This window comes from Rhipicephalus sanguineus, chromosome 8 (assembly GCF_013339695.2).
Source record: "Rhipicephalus sanguineus isolate Rsan-2018 chromosome 8, BIME_Rsan_1.4, whole genome shotgun sequence".
Lineage (NCBI taxonomy): Eukaryota > Metazoa > Arthropoda > Arachnida > Ixodida > Ixodidae > Rhipicephalus > Rhipicephalus sanguineus.
Window position 1 is genome coordinate 60,489,455 of NC_051183.1, and position 17,538 is coordinate 60,506,992.

A 17,538-nucleotide genomic window follows, 5' to 3' on the forward strand; every position below is an offset into this window, starting at 1 on the left:
CGGATTGAGTGCTCCCTGTATATTTCACTGGCAGATCTGGAGCAGCGCCAGATTCACACCACGGAGCAGCTCTCCCTACTCCGCGAAAAGCGGCAGATTCGACCGGAAGTCGCAAGCTCCCCGCGCGTGCGCAGAGCGTGACGTACCGCGTGTGCGATGAAATATGCTGTCCGATCGCGCCCATTCTCTCCGCTCGCGCCCGTGAAGGCGAAAGTTGGGCGAACCGCGAGGAATGCTGGGCTCTTGCGAAGCAGATGTACGCTAGCGCTCCCTACCGTTTCCTCTGGCAAGGACGCTTGTGTTCCATTGACAGATTTCCTTCGGATGCTCTCCATGAAGTGGAGTGCTCCGGCGTAGAGTTCGTCGGCCACTCCGAATCCTCCAATGGAATTCACCAATAAATAAATATATGTTTATGTATGTTCTGTTAAACAATGCCCTTCATTCCCGTATACGCTCAAAAGCTCTCAATACCGATTTTTTATTACTTCATGCTTTATAACATATTGAACTCTTGTATCTCCAGCGCCTTTCAATTTCTGCGTAATGCTCGTTATTTATTGAGAACTGTGAGTGTGCGAATACAGGAACTTTCGAATATTTTTCGAATATTGTTTGCTATTCGATGTGATTCGCGCCGGAATTTTCTGACTCAAAGTATTTGAACTTCCGGGGAAACGCATATAACGGTTCAATTCCTCTTGTCTTGTAGCCTTCTACCGTCTCATCCTACGTGTTTTCGTGCTATTTTCATTCGTCATGTAGCACCAACTCGCCCAACACTCTATTCATCTAGGTTTAATTCCAATAAAATCAAATCAAGGCGCTTCTAAATGATGTGCGTAAACCTATTACTCCTCGCGAACTTCGATCTATCGAAGGGTTAACGACCGGTTCCACACCCTGACACTGTTTTATACAAAGTATCTCGATCACTGCGCACAGTCTAGAAAGAGTGCAGCGTAAAAATACGAAGCGCAGCTTCTGCGTACCGTAGCTAATGAAATGTAAGGCGCACCGAATGTCTGAGTTCTAAATAAAAATGCATATGCGCGTCAAGTAACAAGATCATTTATAACTATGGCATGTCGTAATGTTGACGACCAAAAGAAAAAAAAAAAAGGCAAGCAAGATGCCCCTCATAGAAAGTGAAATTTGTTCTACCGGCAGTTTCTTTCCTTCCCTGATCCACTTTTGCTGGCCTTAAAGTCATTTCTGGATACCCCGCGAGCGCGTGCCGTTTCAAGGGCCGTTACCTTGACAACCTCGGTCCACACGGAGCTGCACGAGAACGCCTACGAGCTGGTCATCGAGACCTGGACATTTTCTCATTTTCGAGCATTTTCTTGGTCGGCAGGCCACTGAACATGTCCATCCTTTGTTTCCACCATTCATCGACACAGGCTTCTGGTACGGAAAAAACACGCGAAGTAGTTGTCTCGAGCGCGCGAAATAACCTTTCTTTGATAAGAGCGTTCGTATTAAAAGGGGCGCGTCACCATTACCACTACGCTGGGGACAAACTTGAAGCAAATGGACCGCAGTTGAGCATGAAATGAGTCCTGTTTTAATGTGCGTTTCCATCGCCACCTTGTGATGGCGATGTTACTACATACTGCCACTGGCGGTCGGCTCTTGCTATTGCCGGAGAAGTGGTTCCGGTTGCGTGCTGGATCGACTCGCTTTGCGAAACGTGCTTTCCGCGTAATGTCTTAGCGTCTCAAAATCATTGCGATATAAAATTAATTATTATCACCCGGAAAACGGCGAAATACGAGTTATCCTGGCTCGCGGAAATATTGCACGTTACGTCACCTGCGTCACTGCGCCACAGCTTGCCCCACAGTTTCGTTATGACGCGGCGGACAGCGAGCTGCCGCTTGGTGTACGGTGGCCGGGAAGAAGAAATTTTCTTTTTGGCCATGTTTTGTACTACATTTTAACGCCAAAGCATTACATGGCCAGGTTTTCGAAAGCACGCATTCGACCTGCGTCCACAAAAGCCGGGTGCGGAAAACACGTGACCTATCCCAGCGCCACCGACGCCGGCGCCAACGAGTAAAGTGTTCTCGACACCACATTGGTTGTACCAGATCACATAAACAAACACAACTCGGCCTCTGCATTCCCTCATTTTATTATGAAGAATGAGGGAACGCCGCATAGTAGCACCCCTCCAGTGCGTCACCAACCTAGCCAAAAGAAATGCTTTCATGTTCCTGTCTCGTAAGAATATGCTTAAGAATCCTCAGCAGCATTTTTTTTTGTAATTTCGCTTCAAAATATTCCACAAATGCTCGAGAAATACTCGAAAATTATTCGATTCGATTGCGCTCCATCTTTATTGTTCGATTTCGCTTCGCACCCAAAATTTTGCTATTCGCTGGCGCTCTAATCATAAACCGTGATACGCGTCGTCAGTCATAACTGCCTTTCAGAGATTAGCACAATAATGTTCGGCTCCCTGAACTTCTCTGAGCATACTTATAGCCCTCGAGGCATGTGCGTGGAACGTCAGTGTTTAATATTACGTTTTTCACTACAAGAAGTACAACGTTGTGTTTGCTCGGATCGACAGGATATTTCTGATTGTTATTACTGTCCTTTTCAGCGTCCTATGTAATGGTGCTTATGTCGACTGTCCACTTGCTGTATCTACCAATATGACACCAACCGAATACCGGAAGTTTGTCCCAAATATATTGGTATTACTAACAGAGGTATGGTTTTGTAGCAATCGATGTGTGTTGAACATTGTTTGATGAATGCGGGTGCTGTTTATCACAAATAAAGAGCCAGCAGAAAACAATCCCGCTTCAAAATTTGTTTGTGTTACTGGTGCCGTTGGTATCATACGATGAACAATCATTCGGCATAAATCAGCAATTTATCAGTCACAACTTTACAGAACTACCGGTTTTGCTATTCTTCATTGATAATTGCTATAAAAATAAGAACAGAATGCGTTATGGGATTTTCTGCGAACTTTAAACTTTAGGTGTTTTGTCAACCTCCTGCGTTAGCTTCCCCATTTAGGCGACAATTGAGTCCGACAACCTTCTTTATCATAATCATCTTCTGCATAGCAATACACTCCATTCGGTATACCTTTATACAAATGTCAAACGTTGGCCTCATGGAGTACCTCGTTTTATCGTCATAATTTTTTGGCTATTTAAAACCGACATTTTACGTCTAAGGTCAACAATACTACAAAAAGAAAGACTGCATTATTATAAAAAAAGAAGATCACTCAAGTAAAAAACAAAATATGAATAGCGTTTGTCGTAGGTTCAAGTACCAACGGCCGACTTGTGCGCTTGAGATCATCGATTCATCTGCGACGATTAGGTTTCGGTGGTCAGCGTTGTTTGATATGTGTGCTGGTGGATGAAAATTTTCATTTGAACACATATCGACAGTTTATTGCTATAATACGTCCATTTTATGTACTTTATGGAAACCGAATTTGTATCGAAAAGTTGCAGCAGCTTCTACAGCTGAACATGATATGTCTTTCCGTGAAATTGGCTTTTTAAACTACAAATTCAGTACTGATTCTGTAAATTGTTATTCAGCTTCCTGTCTGAGCTTTATGAACTCGACTTGAAAATGATGAGAAGTCCGGAATAAATCGCAGATAAAAAAGAAGGCTGATCCCTCTGTCATACGAATCCTTGTAACACGAAAGTGAAACGTGTCTTCACAGAAGTAGTGCTTATTGTGTAGTGATATATGAGAGCTTGTACAATGTATGTTCCAGCAGTGTGTTCCAGTGTATGTTACAACAGTGTGTCCTAGTGTACTACAGAACGCTGGGAGGCACTGGGACAGACTGTACAGCGTGGCCAGTCTCGCCCAGTGCACTGAGAGACGCTGGGAATACTGTACCCAGTGGCCCAGTGTCTTACAGCGCACAGGGAGGCACTGGCCACGCTGTACACTGTCGGCCCGCGCACTGGGAACAATGGCGCCACTTGGGAAAAATAAAGGTGCGCTAGGTGTACTTCGTATGGGATTTTTTATTCAGTCGCGAGACTTCGAAAGGAAAACTTGTCGAATATTTGCAAAATACTATTCTATCCTGTGCCCTACGCATATCTAGCTTTGGTTTTAGTTAGGCGACAGGCGTACGTATACGCTAAACACACTCATCTGTCTAGCGAGCGAGCGTGTGCTTTCGCTGAAGTGGGAGATCGAGCGTCCTGAATGTAGTTCATATAACTGCATCGAAAGCACTTACAATTTGCCACACAATATGAAACCCGTATTACTCTGATAATCAACATCAACCGACTCCAGCAGTCAGTCCTTCCATATGGACTCGTACCGCTGAAAGCTGCATGTCACCGGCAGCAGTTAACCGCTGTAACGCTCAATATCCGCGTTTTTAGCTTCTCTTTTTCGTAGCCGAAGATCCAAATATAACCTTGCTTGAGTTAGTTATGATCAAAAGTACATTTCAATGGCTATCGGATTCTTCGTAATTTAATATCCAAGTTCTTTACAGCCATCGTGGCGCACGGAGTACAGCTCTAAGCCTAATGGTGGGTTCGGCTAGAGTTAAGTAGCGTGGCTGTATAGTACGCGGAACGTAAAGAAGGACAGCAAATATGTCCAAACGGGTGAAGAAAACTAAAGTGTTCTGTGTACAGTTCAGATGCACGTTGTTTTCTACATAGGTATGACTAACAGCTTAGCGAGTCAGTGCAATTGCCGCGATACATTTGCGAATGCGCTAATATGTTTTGCGGCAACACGTTCCAGATAGATGTACTGATCTTAGGCAGCACATAACAAACAAGTTAACTATCTTCTGTTAGGCTGTCGGGAGCGCGAAGAGACTGAAATTTGCGTTTCTAATCGAGAAAATTGAAATACTGGCTACCGGAATTATTTATAAGATGAAAAAAAAGGCAGATCCCACGTACCACGGGAATCCATGTTATGCGAAGCATGCGCACGAAGGTGGCTGTGTAGCAGTTTTTTCACATTGAGTGAGACGTTGCGGAATGACGCTCAAGAAATGTGCAAATGGTATACGCATGCACCTATTTTGAAGACTCGAACATGTGTTATATGACCAGTTGTTTATAGTTGCTTAACGATGCCAACCGCAGCATAGGCGCTACCAACACCTGACGCAGTAAGCTGATATGTAGTGCTTATATTCTTCAATACTCGATAGCACGAATTCGAATAGGACAATGAAGGAACACAGATGCACAGGACAGGCGCTATTCGCAACTGAGCTTTATTCAGAAAAGTTTTCCTAGATATATACAAAGCCGAGTGGCACGAGCAGGCACACTGCACGTACGTTACAGTCACAGTTGCAGTTGTTACAGTTGCGTTACGGTTGATATATGCTTGTACTTATCCGTTATGACGGAGAACGCATGCAAGTTTCACGAACTTTTATGCATGTATGAAAGGGGTCCTTGGAAGTTCTTGAATAAGGTCATTATCACCGTGATCAGGGAGCACCAGCAGCTGGACAGAACTTGTTATCGGATCCGTTCATGATCGCGGCTACAAACGGTAAAAGAGTAGTGAAGTGCGAGGTATAGTAGAGTTGGTTGAAACCGCAGATGGCTCTTGCGAAGAAATGATCTATGATGCCTCGTGTCCTGGACGTGGTACCGAGGTCTTGTGATGCCCTGTTCACATCAAAGCCGTCTTTTATGCCGTCTAAGAACCAGGAGTTGTTGGGTTTCATAAATCAATGCTGAAGTCACCGGCAATCATGAGGGACATGGTCCTCTCGGCAGGGTTATTGTAGGAATCGTTGGCCCCGGTTTTTGCGTAATCCACGTGTTCGACGTTGCGGACCACGTGGACGAGTGGATAGTAGACCAGCGTCTTCCAGGTGTGCTATGTCTTCAGTTCCCTAACTTTCCTTTCGTCCGCCGCTGTGGTGTAGTGGTTACGGTACTCGGCTGTTGACCCGAAGGTCGCAGGTTCGATCCCGGCCGCGGCGCTCGCGTTTCGATGGGGGCGAAATGCTAGAAGCCCGTGTACTATGCCATGTCAGTGCACATTAAGGAACACCATATGGTCAAAATTTCCGGAGCCTATCACTACAGCGTCACTCATGATCATATCGTGGTTTTAGGACGTAGAACCCCTGCAATCACTATTATTATCACTTTTTTTCCGTGTAAGTGTGTATGTTCGCGGTTAGTGCGTTGATTGAGACTATGTTATCACCTCAGGCACATACCCGCATAACATGAGCTCTGCTATACATGTATGTGCCACACGTGACTGAGGGAAAGGATTTCATGACGTACGAAACAGGTATTTTGCGTTATTCACGTCATGACCAGTGAATCATGCTCGTTATACACTCATCCTATGCTGTGCAAATTTTGGTATATTACAGCCTATGGAGACGACTAGGAGGGCGCCCAGACGTAGGCGGCTAGATAGATACGTAGATAGAAATGCCCAAAGTGCCAGAGATTCGCTAAGAAATGCTTCGCATTTAAAAAACATATTCTCGTCTTCCAAATGTGGTGTAGCAGTCCGATCGGGTGCTCGGCCTCACTACCTTTCCTGTATAACACGATGTGAAGAACTCTCACTGTTCTACTGCACGTTGTGTTAGTAATCGAGTGTGTCCTTAGTAACGCTTGAACGCTTATTGCCACTGTGTGATTGTACTTTTTGCTTTATTGGTGCTCTTATTGTGGATTCTAATACTCCAGTGTAATAAATACTATGAAATAAAAAAAAAAACGTGTGGTGTGGCGGTTACATGGTAGACTCAAAATGTACGTTGTGTAGAGGTGGTGGGCTCGACTCCTGCTGGGCGGGTTTTTTGTTGTTGTTTTTTTATTTGTCGCAGTGCTCGTGCTTCAGTCCCAATTACGATCTAGGCATGGCCACAACTTTTAAAAACAATTTAAAAGCCCGATTTCGGCTCGTAACGGGTGCCTCAGTGTGCAGTGCGCCAGCGTCCAGCGTGCCTCGTGCAGCGTGAAAGCGTAGCAGTACTCAGAGCTACACTGGTCCAATAATCATGTATCGTACTGGGACACCGCCACTGGGTTTTCCAATAGGGAGCGTCAAAATTTAGAGACCAAACCCTGCAGAGTGTTTTAAGTGTGAACATTTGTTTATTATTTACTTCATTTATTTACAGGGTTTATGGTGGTTTCATAATAGAACAAGCAGAAACCCTGTAAATAAACGTGTCAACATTTCCGGCCAAATTAGGCGAGCTGCCGAGAAAATGCCTAACTTTTACGAAATAGCGCACTAATTTTTCACGCAGCATAAAATGGTGAGAACAATCATAACTATGAAAACTGTGACGGTAGGCATCCTACCCGAAATGGAGTAAGGGAAATAATAATCAAAAACAAAAAATATATATTATTTTGCTCAATAAGCGGGATCCTACCAAAAACGCGGGAAGTTAAGCTATGATCTTCTCTATGAAGAGAGATTCAATTGAGGTAGACAAGGCATTGGGCCGAATAAAAAAAAATAAATCAGCGTTTATTCTGATCTAATCCAGTGCTAACACTGCGTTTAATGCAGCGCTAATATAGTTATTGAGTAGGTCTTGGTGTAGTTCCAAATTCCGCGCTAAATCATGCGCTACTGTCCTTGTTATGTAGGCCCTGGAATATATTATATATATATAGTTCTAAAGCGCGCACTAAATCATGCGCCAATGTCGTTCTTTTGTAGTCTTGGTGTAGCTTTAAATGCAGCTCCGCTACCGTGAAACCTGAGGAAACGCGTAGCATGGGCAACCCAGCGATTCCCTTGGCGTTCGCGCGCTTGCCGAGGAGGTTGCACCCTCTCGTGCTCGCTTCCAATGTCAGCCAGTTGCTTCAGAAGCGTTTTTCCCAATTTTAGAGTCGCAGTTTGTATTTTCTTGGGCCTTGTTATTTTATTTAGCACTGGATTTGAGCATTTTTAGCCTTGTTTTAGGCTTCTATTGGCCACTGCGTGACTATGGGACAGCACCTATTGCGTGGATGACAAGCCAAGCCCCTAAAGTGCAACGCTCGTAAAATGAGCTTTGCGGAAGTAGCCGGTAAGGCGGAAGCGTCACAATGGCTTCCGGGGGCTCTTCCTGCACAATTGCAGTAAGCTGGCGACCAAGCCACCTGCCCCCTTGGTGAAAGGCGAGTGCTGCTCCCCGAAATTCATGGACACCCTTAGTGGTTTCCCGCAAAGCTTTCTCCTCCATAGTTGATGGCCTCACGGCCAGCACAACTCCCCTAACGTGGGCGCCCATGTACCGCGAAAGGGAGGGGACACATCTCCCAACTAGAAGCGTACCTGCGTGAATGGGGAGTCGTGAGTCTGTACCGCATGTAAGCGTGATCCCCTATCGTTGCGCCCACTTTCCTTCAGGATCACGTAAGCTTCATCACGCGAACCCTCTCAATCCACTGTTTGATTCTCCCGCCTTACATAAGCTTCATCACGTGACCCTCTTTCTGTTGCGTCCTCTCGTGAGACCCCCTCCTCTCTACCTTGGTAACGCTAAAACACTGCAAAGGAACGCACGTTTCTGCTGGTTATGTCATCCGAAAGAGCGTATTTTTGCGATTCCAAAGAAGCTTGTATGCTTCGGTGGTAGCACTGTACCGATATGAAAAACCTATAAGATGAAAATGTCTACACGCCGCGTGTGAAGGACTGATGCTGACAGAAGCTATACAACGATGACCGCCGCCGCGGCCAATTGTGCTTGTCCGATATAATCAGAGCACCCTTGCACACTTAGCCACAATGAGTGATAACTCTACGAGGAGCAAAAGCTTGCTTCGCTAGCCAAACCTATCCACGAACTATGTATAAGCGTTACTGCATGCGATCCAAGCAATTGGCTGGCACAATCGAATGGTGCAATTTCCAAGCAATAAATAATTACCAATTGGATCTATTGTCATTTACAATGCAGAAATGCCCAAATAGTTGCATTAAGATCAAAATTATTTGTGATGCTAAATGTCTCAGGGCTTAGCAAATGATAAAGCCTATATCTAGGCGTAGTCGGGTACTTGCAATACGAGCGCGTAACACAAACATGGACTTAGGAAGACAAGGACACGTGCTTACTGTCAAATGAACGTTAGCTGCGTTAATTTTTTTTATCCTCAATGCCTGCCCATATCATTCAGAATACCTATAAGCATGGTAAAGTAGCAGATAAGAAAACATATATACTGCAGACAAAAATGATGACATGTGTACAAGCAGGACGGAATGCAAGCGCTGCTGCGCAACAAGGTTATATAAGGCAAACTAATCCAGTGATGACAGTGATGACAGATCTATACCTTTGAAGGTACACTTCGAAAACCCGGCGTTAAAATACGAAAAGCAAACAGGCGCAGGGCATTCAAATAATTACCGGGCCCTGGTAATAAATAAATTAAGTCAATGGATGAACATGCCACGAAAAAACAAGGAAAATCCGCCTGCGAATGAAACGACTAACCCCGCAAAAAGCCATTTTGAAAATCACTCTCGGCGTCAGTTATTATAGGTGAAGCCTTGCTGACGCACTTACCTGGGGCGTAAAAATGCCGCAGGTAAGTGCATGCAGGCCACCCGCTTTACTAATAACGCGAGTTCGATTTTCTATACCTTTTTGTTTAGCACTGGTCATATCGTTCTGACGTACATTCCCCGTGTTGTTATTGTTCAAATGTTAGTCTATTAACGTGCTTTTACTTATCAACAGAACAAGGAAGTAAATTTCATGCGCTCTTCGTGTTTCGATTCTCTATTCATGTAGAGAAAAGAATGAACCGCCGGTCCCATTTTGAAGCCCCTCGCTGACCTCTTTTTCATTTGAATGCACTGACTCGACCCCTTGATAACTATTGCGTAACTACTCGTCTCCATGACAATTTTCAATATCGTTCGCGCGCCAACAGGGGTGCCTGGCGACAAAGAACACTAACACTCACAGCTTGTAACTAGGCACTGTTCGTCGGCATTCGTGTCGTTTCAAAATTGTGTGGACATCATCCGGGTTTCCTCCTGCACCTGGTTTTAGAGCAATGCATCCAACGCTTCCAAATCCTTGCTTTTGAACTCGTTATCTTTTCATCAGGACATTTCACTTATCTGGATGCGACACCTCCAGATAAGTTCTCGCTCATCCGAAGCGCCACGACGCGCGTTGCACGCGCGTCGTGGCGCTTCGGATGAGCGAGAAGAGCCGACAAGTAGCTGGGACAGTGCGGAAAGATAGAAGGCGTGTCGTAACAACACTGGCCGTTTCGGTTTATCAGGGAGAACTTCGGCACCAAGCTCGCCATAATAGCGCCGCATGTCTATATTACTGTCCGTGAAGTGCTTCTCGCAAACGTAGTCGCGAGGCGTCAGCTGTCGGTCTTTTCTTGGTATGGCGCGAACCCACGCTTCCAACCTCACTGGGTCACTAGGAACTTTGAAGGTAATTACCTTCTGCTTGCAGGACGCGTACCCACTGCTGCAGTTCGGCACGAAACATTTCCGCCCCATCCTGAAGAAGCACTGGTCGAAATCTGCAAAGCACTCTCCTTTGTCGCGGTAGTCGCGGCGTGAAAAGCGCGCGCAAACATCGAGTAGTCGGCACCGCCGGCGCAGCGCGCGGAAGCCACTGAGAGCGCTAAAGAGAAAGAAAACCAGAACATCGCGAAGGGAACTTTCCCTCCCAAGGCCCCCTACGCATGCGCGCGCACTACATGCGAGCGAGGAGCGAGGGGCGCGTGCATCATGGCGTGCATGCGGTGGCAGCCGTCGTCTGCTCAGGGGCCACTACTCGCAGTTCGTTTCAAGCGCTGTATGGCCTATAATTCTGGCAGTATCGATAAGGAACTGCAGCTAAAATATCTGTCATATCTACCAATTGATGTTACAGACAGAAATCTTAAAAATTTTACATTGCACGAGGCGCTATCACAATTTCTTTGCGTCGCGTCCATAGAAGAGCATGTAAAATATGGCAACTAAAACCCCTTGATATTCGCAATGCCCATAGACTGTCGCGCCGCCAAGCGGAATTCAGGAGCGTCCTCTCGAGGAGGGTTAGTAGACGACAAAATGGCAGCACTACGCAGTCGCTCCCTTGTTCGGCTGTGCTAGCCTCAGCGTTAACGCGTTGGCAAGAAAGGAACACTACGACTTTGCATGTTCCCTGCATCAATGAACAAACCGGGCCCTCCGTGACACGAGAAATCTGATTCTTTCTTGCGAGACGCGAAGTTTTCGTGAAAATACGTGGCAACTCGCGCTTTCAATGCTAGCCCAGAGCGTACACATACTAACAGCTTCGCGAGGCTTTCTGTAGCCACGTAGGTTAGTTAAATGTTATCGTCTGACATATTCAGTTGAAGCTCACCCTGTTTTACTCGCATATAGCATTGGTCAGTGTTTCTTGTAGTGCATGAGTCCCATAACACTGTACTCGGGAGGTCGCGCGGGCTCGCGATGTGCTTTTGTATAACTGAGCGATCTCAAGTTGGCGATACATTAAAATAGTGCCTCTATCCTTTGTAAGCAAAACGCTGTTACGAATCGTGCGAGCGACGTTTCAATCATTCGAGGACGCGTCTGCTCGACGCCTTTCGTGGAGCGAACGCTTTCCACGACGTCCTTCCCCAGTGTGTTGGGTTTCATAGCCACCGCTGCGCCGCTTGTTTTTGTAGGTTTGTTGATAGGTGGCAGCACACTGCAAGCGATTTGCTTGTTGACCGGTCTGAGAGCGAAGTGTTCTCCGCGCCCAGACGTCTCTCTAATTGTTAACGTGGTGACGCGGAGTGGTCGAAGTCGTTCGGCGGAAGAAATTCTTCAGATTGCTTTCACCGGTGATGTGTAAAAAAACCACATTGACGCCGAGGATTTTTCACTGGACGTAGAAGTCTGTGAAAGCACCGAGAGTGACAGCGACGATGAACAATCAGCTGCTAGCTCACGAGGAGAGAGTTGCACTTCACGTCCTCTCGTGCGTTAATGTTCTTTCACGCTCGTAAGTCACTTTGATTGTATTTAATGTATAATATCCTTGAGCGAGATCAAAATAAAAGCATAGTTCCTCTTGTGCATTGCATGTATCACGATTGTTGTGCTTATTATGGAACGCCGCATGCCGCCAACACGCTCGAGCTCTACCAGCGAAGCGATATGGTTTGAGCGATGGAACGTGCCAGGGGCGTAGCCAGAAATTTTTTTCGGGGGGGGGGGGGGGGGGGGTTCAACCATACTTTATGTATGGTTGAACCCCCCCCAACCCCCCCCCCCCTTGGCTACGCCCCTGGAACGTGCAGTCACGGCCACAATCCATGCCTCTCGGCTAACTTCTTCGATGTTGCGAAAAGCATACGTGTGCATTCTTTTCAATATTCATGTTTCGATCCTGCTGATCGAACCTGCAACATGCGAGTGAAGTGAATTGCACACGTCTAGAGTCTCAGCATGGCTGTGACACAAGCGCTACTGAATGGGATGTTAAATGGTTGTGTTCCGTTGAAGACGTAACTCCGCGTTCCCGACTGCGCAAGTAATGACGACGGTGTATTACGTTTGCAAACCATCAATACGTTAAACATGTGGTCCCATGCAGCGGCGATGGCGCTACTGGCTGGCGGCCTACTACTGCCGCAAATCTGTCAGGCAGGCTCGGTACGTACTAGCTCGGTGTGCCGTTCAGCTCATACGGTAATTCTAGTTGATGCAGTTTTATGTAGCACGCACAGGATTTCGCAAAGCATCGTTATGCACGGTAACGGAGCTGAAGTATAACCTTTCACACCACAGCAAATAATTAGGTGGCAAGTACTTAGCACTTTCCATGGTTTGGGAAAGTATTTTAGTCTCATATCCATTTCAGCACAGCTCATGACTTCATCCGGTGAAAGTGGCACGGGCCATACGTCCGCACGTCCTATCTGTTCCTATGCTAACAAACGGGTTGACCCTCCTCCTGGCGCCATCTTGAAAAGCACAGCGCGCCACTTATAGGGAACCCAAGCTCAAGTTTGCGGCGCGACGACAGCGCCGCGCCAGCCGCGCTGCGGCTCTGTCGGAAAACTCTGAACCGCCGCACGGCCGACTCAGCCCCTTTCACGGTAGCGGTAGCGCACGTGCGCTCGCGTTCTTCTCTCGGTGCGGGTAACTGTGGGGCCGTCAGCTCGGCACGTTGAACCGAGAGGCTTGCTGTGCGAAGCTGCGCATTTCCACGATGGCAGAAGCGACCCCGCGGAAGTGCAAGCGTGGTCCGAAGTATTGCGCTTTAGTGGCCAGCCACAACAGTGCAGACAAGGCACACGATTCACGTGTTAAACTGTATCGGTTCCCGGGCGTGTCGCACGAGAAATAAAGGCGACAAGCGTGGATAGCTGACAGCGCTGTCTCGCCTTCTATTTTGGCTGTCTGAGTTCATCGCTTTCGTTCGTTCCGACTACCTGAATCGGTAAGTAACGGGGAGCATGCACGCAGCGAATACAGCAATGATTACTCGCTGTCTTCTCGCATTGTTAAAGTCCAGTTACGGTTGTAGGTGAAGCAGCTTTGTGTTTTGATTCCCCGTGCTCGTGAGACCTACCCGTCGTTGCTGAACGTTCACATTCGCGTTATACCGTTAGCGTTGCGCGGTTGGTTGAATTCAACTGAACTCCGCACATTGTCAGAAGTTCGGCGCCTGCATTTCACGCGTCGGGAAGGCTGCTTTATCACGCCGGAACGTACGTCTGTGCATTTTCAGCAAGCTTTGACATCGTTCTGCAGGTTTGCTTTGTTTTTGTCACTTTATTGGGGTGATATATATTTAAGCCGCTAAATATAACTGGCACTTCATACATGCTTTGCAATTGCAACCTTGAATTAACCACCTTCTGACTTTGTGCGATTTTCTAGCCGCGTTCACGCAACAGGTTTTATACGCCTGTCAAGTCGATATCATAAAAAGAGACTGCAAGCATGACGCGAGAGCCGAAAAAACGAGGCGAGCAGTTCATCTTGCTTCACAGTGGTTGAAGCTCAGCTAGCTGCCTCGCGTCTTAATCGGCGGGTGATTCTCCAGCGGCACGGAGGACTTGACTCTAACCTTCTCAGGAAGAAGTGCCATGGCCGTATAATCTTTTTTTCGCACGCCGCCAACGTTTGTTCACGAAAGTACACGGCTGCTACTGTAAGCATGCCATATCAAAACAACAATCATATGATTCGTAGTCCACGCCGCAGAACATCGATAGCGTGTACGGCTTCATTTCGGAGTGCATGTGGACCATTATTCATCTTTAACGTGACAGAATGAGACTTACCTCGAGGTATACGTCCTACACGGTGTAATCGCGACTTGGGAAATGCATTTCGCTTTGAGTCGGGCGTGGTTGTCGTAGATCGTCTGCTCTTCACCGTTAACGTGATTGACGAGCCTTCCTCATTTTATCAAGTTCGCTTTGCGGAAGTGCCAGTCAAGCTTGAAGATCCTTTTGAAGCCGCACTGCACGCGGTACATTGTGAGACGCCGCAAGTGCACCGCGAGAGCTCTGCACGTGCACGGAAGCGAGCGGCAACGCTAGAGTGTACTAGAACTGTCGAGTGGCGTGAACGCGCCTCGCCGCCTGATGCCTTCCGCGTCGACCGTAGCGGCGGCGCTGCAGTCGCTCGGTACTGAAGGCGCGCGGCGCCGCGCGCAAGAACTGGTGGGCGCGTTGGCACTGATGCGGCTTTCGTTGCGTGTCTATCATTATTAAGCGTAGGGCTTGTCGTCGTAAGCCTTAATGGACGAAACTTCAAAGCTTTTATTGGATGCTTGCTTCATAAATGCCTTTGAGAGATACTGCAAATCAGTTCTTGTAGCCGAAGTGACTGCTTGAAGGTACGCAAAATATAAAAATGAAAATGGGCTGATACCGACCGTGAAGATTCACGTTCTCGATGTAATTGAGCCGAACTCATTGCTGGGCTAGTTACATTACTGTCAATTAACTAGACGCCGAACGACCGTCAGAAGAGACAGAGGAAACAGAAAGGGCGTGCTTTATTCTGATTTCTTCTGTTTTAATGCTTTCTTCTGGTGGTTATTCGGCGTCTAGTTTATTCAGAGTAATTGCTCTATTGGAATTTAACTGTGCTCAAAAAGCTGTGTGCTGATATTCTGCCGAAAGCACGCCGAACATTTACCGCGCGTTAAGCTGTGTGTACGGTGCGTATCTTTACAGATGCCCTGTCTAAAAGGTATTGGAATTCAATGGCAACTCGACCGGTACAAATAACGGTCGTCCTCAGGGGCGTTGCATGGATATTGTTATTGGCGCCGGGTAGGGAGGTGAGAGTTTACTGCCCGTATTTGTGCGTGTGAATATATATGCACATATATGTAAAAACATGATATCGCAAAGCGTAGAGCACCACCGGCCCTCCTGGCTTGACTTTTGACACTTAACAGATAAAGCAACAAAATTATAATACAAAGCATGCATTGTGAAAAAGAAGCTAGATATTGCAATTCATCGATAGGTCAAGAAAAGTGCAGTATAAGCAGCTGCGCATTGAAAAGGAAAACTGGTTGTAGTGAATTTAGGCAGAATAACCGACGGGCTATATTTACATCTGCGCATTTTAAGATGCTTCAGATAAGCCCTGATGCATGAAGTTTGTGCCTGAGCGCGCCTTCGGCTCGGCTCCTGCAACTGGCTCGGCTTCCTGGTATTTTAGGCACTCAGAGGTCACATAACCGATGCATAGTAACCGCGGAAGCGTAGGCATGCGCAAGGGGGGTTCAGGGGGGTGGCCGCCCCCCCCCCCCTAGTCACCTAAGAGGGGGGGGGGGGCGCAAGGTCTGCCCCATACATTGACTTAATAGGGATTGGGGGGGGGCCCTGCGACGAACATTTGCCCGACTTCGCCCCCCCCCCCTGAAGGTTGACCCTGCGCACGTAAGCACGCTGTTGAAATAAGATAGCCTTTCGGCATTAAAGACACTGAGCAAAACTGGCAGAACTCAGCCGTCACTAATATAAATGTTGTGATAGAGTTATTTGTACTCAGGTTACTCATGAAACAGTCGAGCGCATATTGAGCTCATATAAGGATCAATGCTCTGGATATCGAAGAGACTGTCGGCAGAAGAATGGTAGGCTTTCGTCGCTCGTTTTCTATTTCTTCGTAGTCACTTATACTTCTTATAGTGTAGCGCGGCTCGAAGTGTTGCTTGCAAAGCGCACAACAATCAGTGAGCAGCTAGGTGCAAAATCCGATTGTCGCCTTTTTTGGGGGCCGGCAGGCTCCATAAACAGGGAATATCTCGGAGCAATTTTGGCACGCCTGCATATTCACTCATGCACCAAGGCGCGTAGCAGGCGTTGAGACACCGATTAAAGCTCAGTAATGTATTAAACGCGCTCAAAACGTGCAATTACACGCTTTCGTAGGCTGCGACGCGCGCGCGCCATATGCAGACGCTCGCCATAGCTTCAGTACAAAGTGACTACAGCGCCGCCGCTACGATCGCCCGTCGGAGCATCACCCGAGATGCGGCGCGGCCGCTTCGTTCGTTCCACTGCCCCCTTCTAGTACACTGTAGCAACGCGGTGGCGAGAAGGGAAAACGCTCGCTGATCACGCCCCAGTTTCTCTTTTTCTGCCAGAGATGGCGCTGCCTGTCAAGAGCAGCAGCGCCGCTAAGCGTTGCTTGGGAAGCCTATAGTTCGTGGGCATTGTGAATAGAAAGTAGCGACACTCTCCTCCGCGCGCGCGTTTTCCTCCTCAATTCTCCTCGGATTTCTCCCCTCCCCCGGCCGGCGCGCTGCGCACGGCATGCTGAACCCTCCACTGGCTCGCCGCAGCCGCGTTAAAATCACTGCGCGCGCTTGTTTGATCGGCCCCTTGAAGCGTCAAATGAGAACCTGTTTCTTAAGCAATAGTCATGACGAAAGTGGGCTTCCGATAGAACAAAGTGACAAATATATTTTTAAAGACGCTTCGGTATACACAAATAAGCGCTTCGAAAAAAATTGAGTATATCAACTGGCGGCTGAGCGGTTTACCTTCCCGTCGCCGCCTCGGCTGTCCTTAACACTGTGTATTAACGCATATAATGTAACCAGCATAAAGTATAGGCGAGAATTTCTTTCATAATTGTGGTCTTGATGAGCTAAAAGAAGGCACCCAAGAAGGAATGTGGTGGTTTATTAAATTGGGCCAAATGAGTGAGCCCGAAGCCTTTTAGGGGCGAAGCTCCTTAAGGCGGCACCCGTTCGTCCCTCGTCGTGCTCGTAGTAGTGAGTAACAAGTCTTACCCTTTGACCTCCAAGGTGGTGCCGGTGGGAGATTTCTCCTGTGCGTTGTTGAACAATAAAAAATTCGCAGCGTGCGCGTTAACTAAAAGCCGAATTCTTCTGTCTCTGTAGAAGTGTAAGTGTTAGCTAAAAGCCGACTTCTTCTGTCTCTCATTCCCATTAGCAGCCATTGTTTACCTCCAAGGTAGTGCCTGGTGAGATTTCTCCTGTGCGTGATTAAACAATAAAAATTTTGTTCAAAACGCCGTTGATTGATGAAATAAACCAACGAAAGA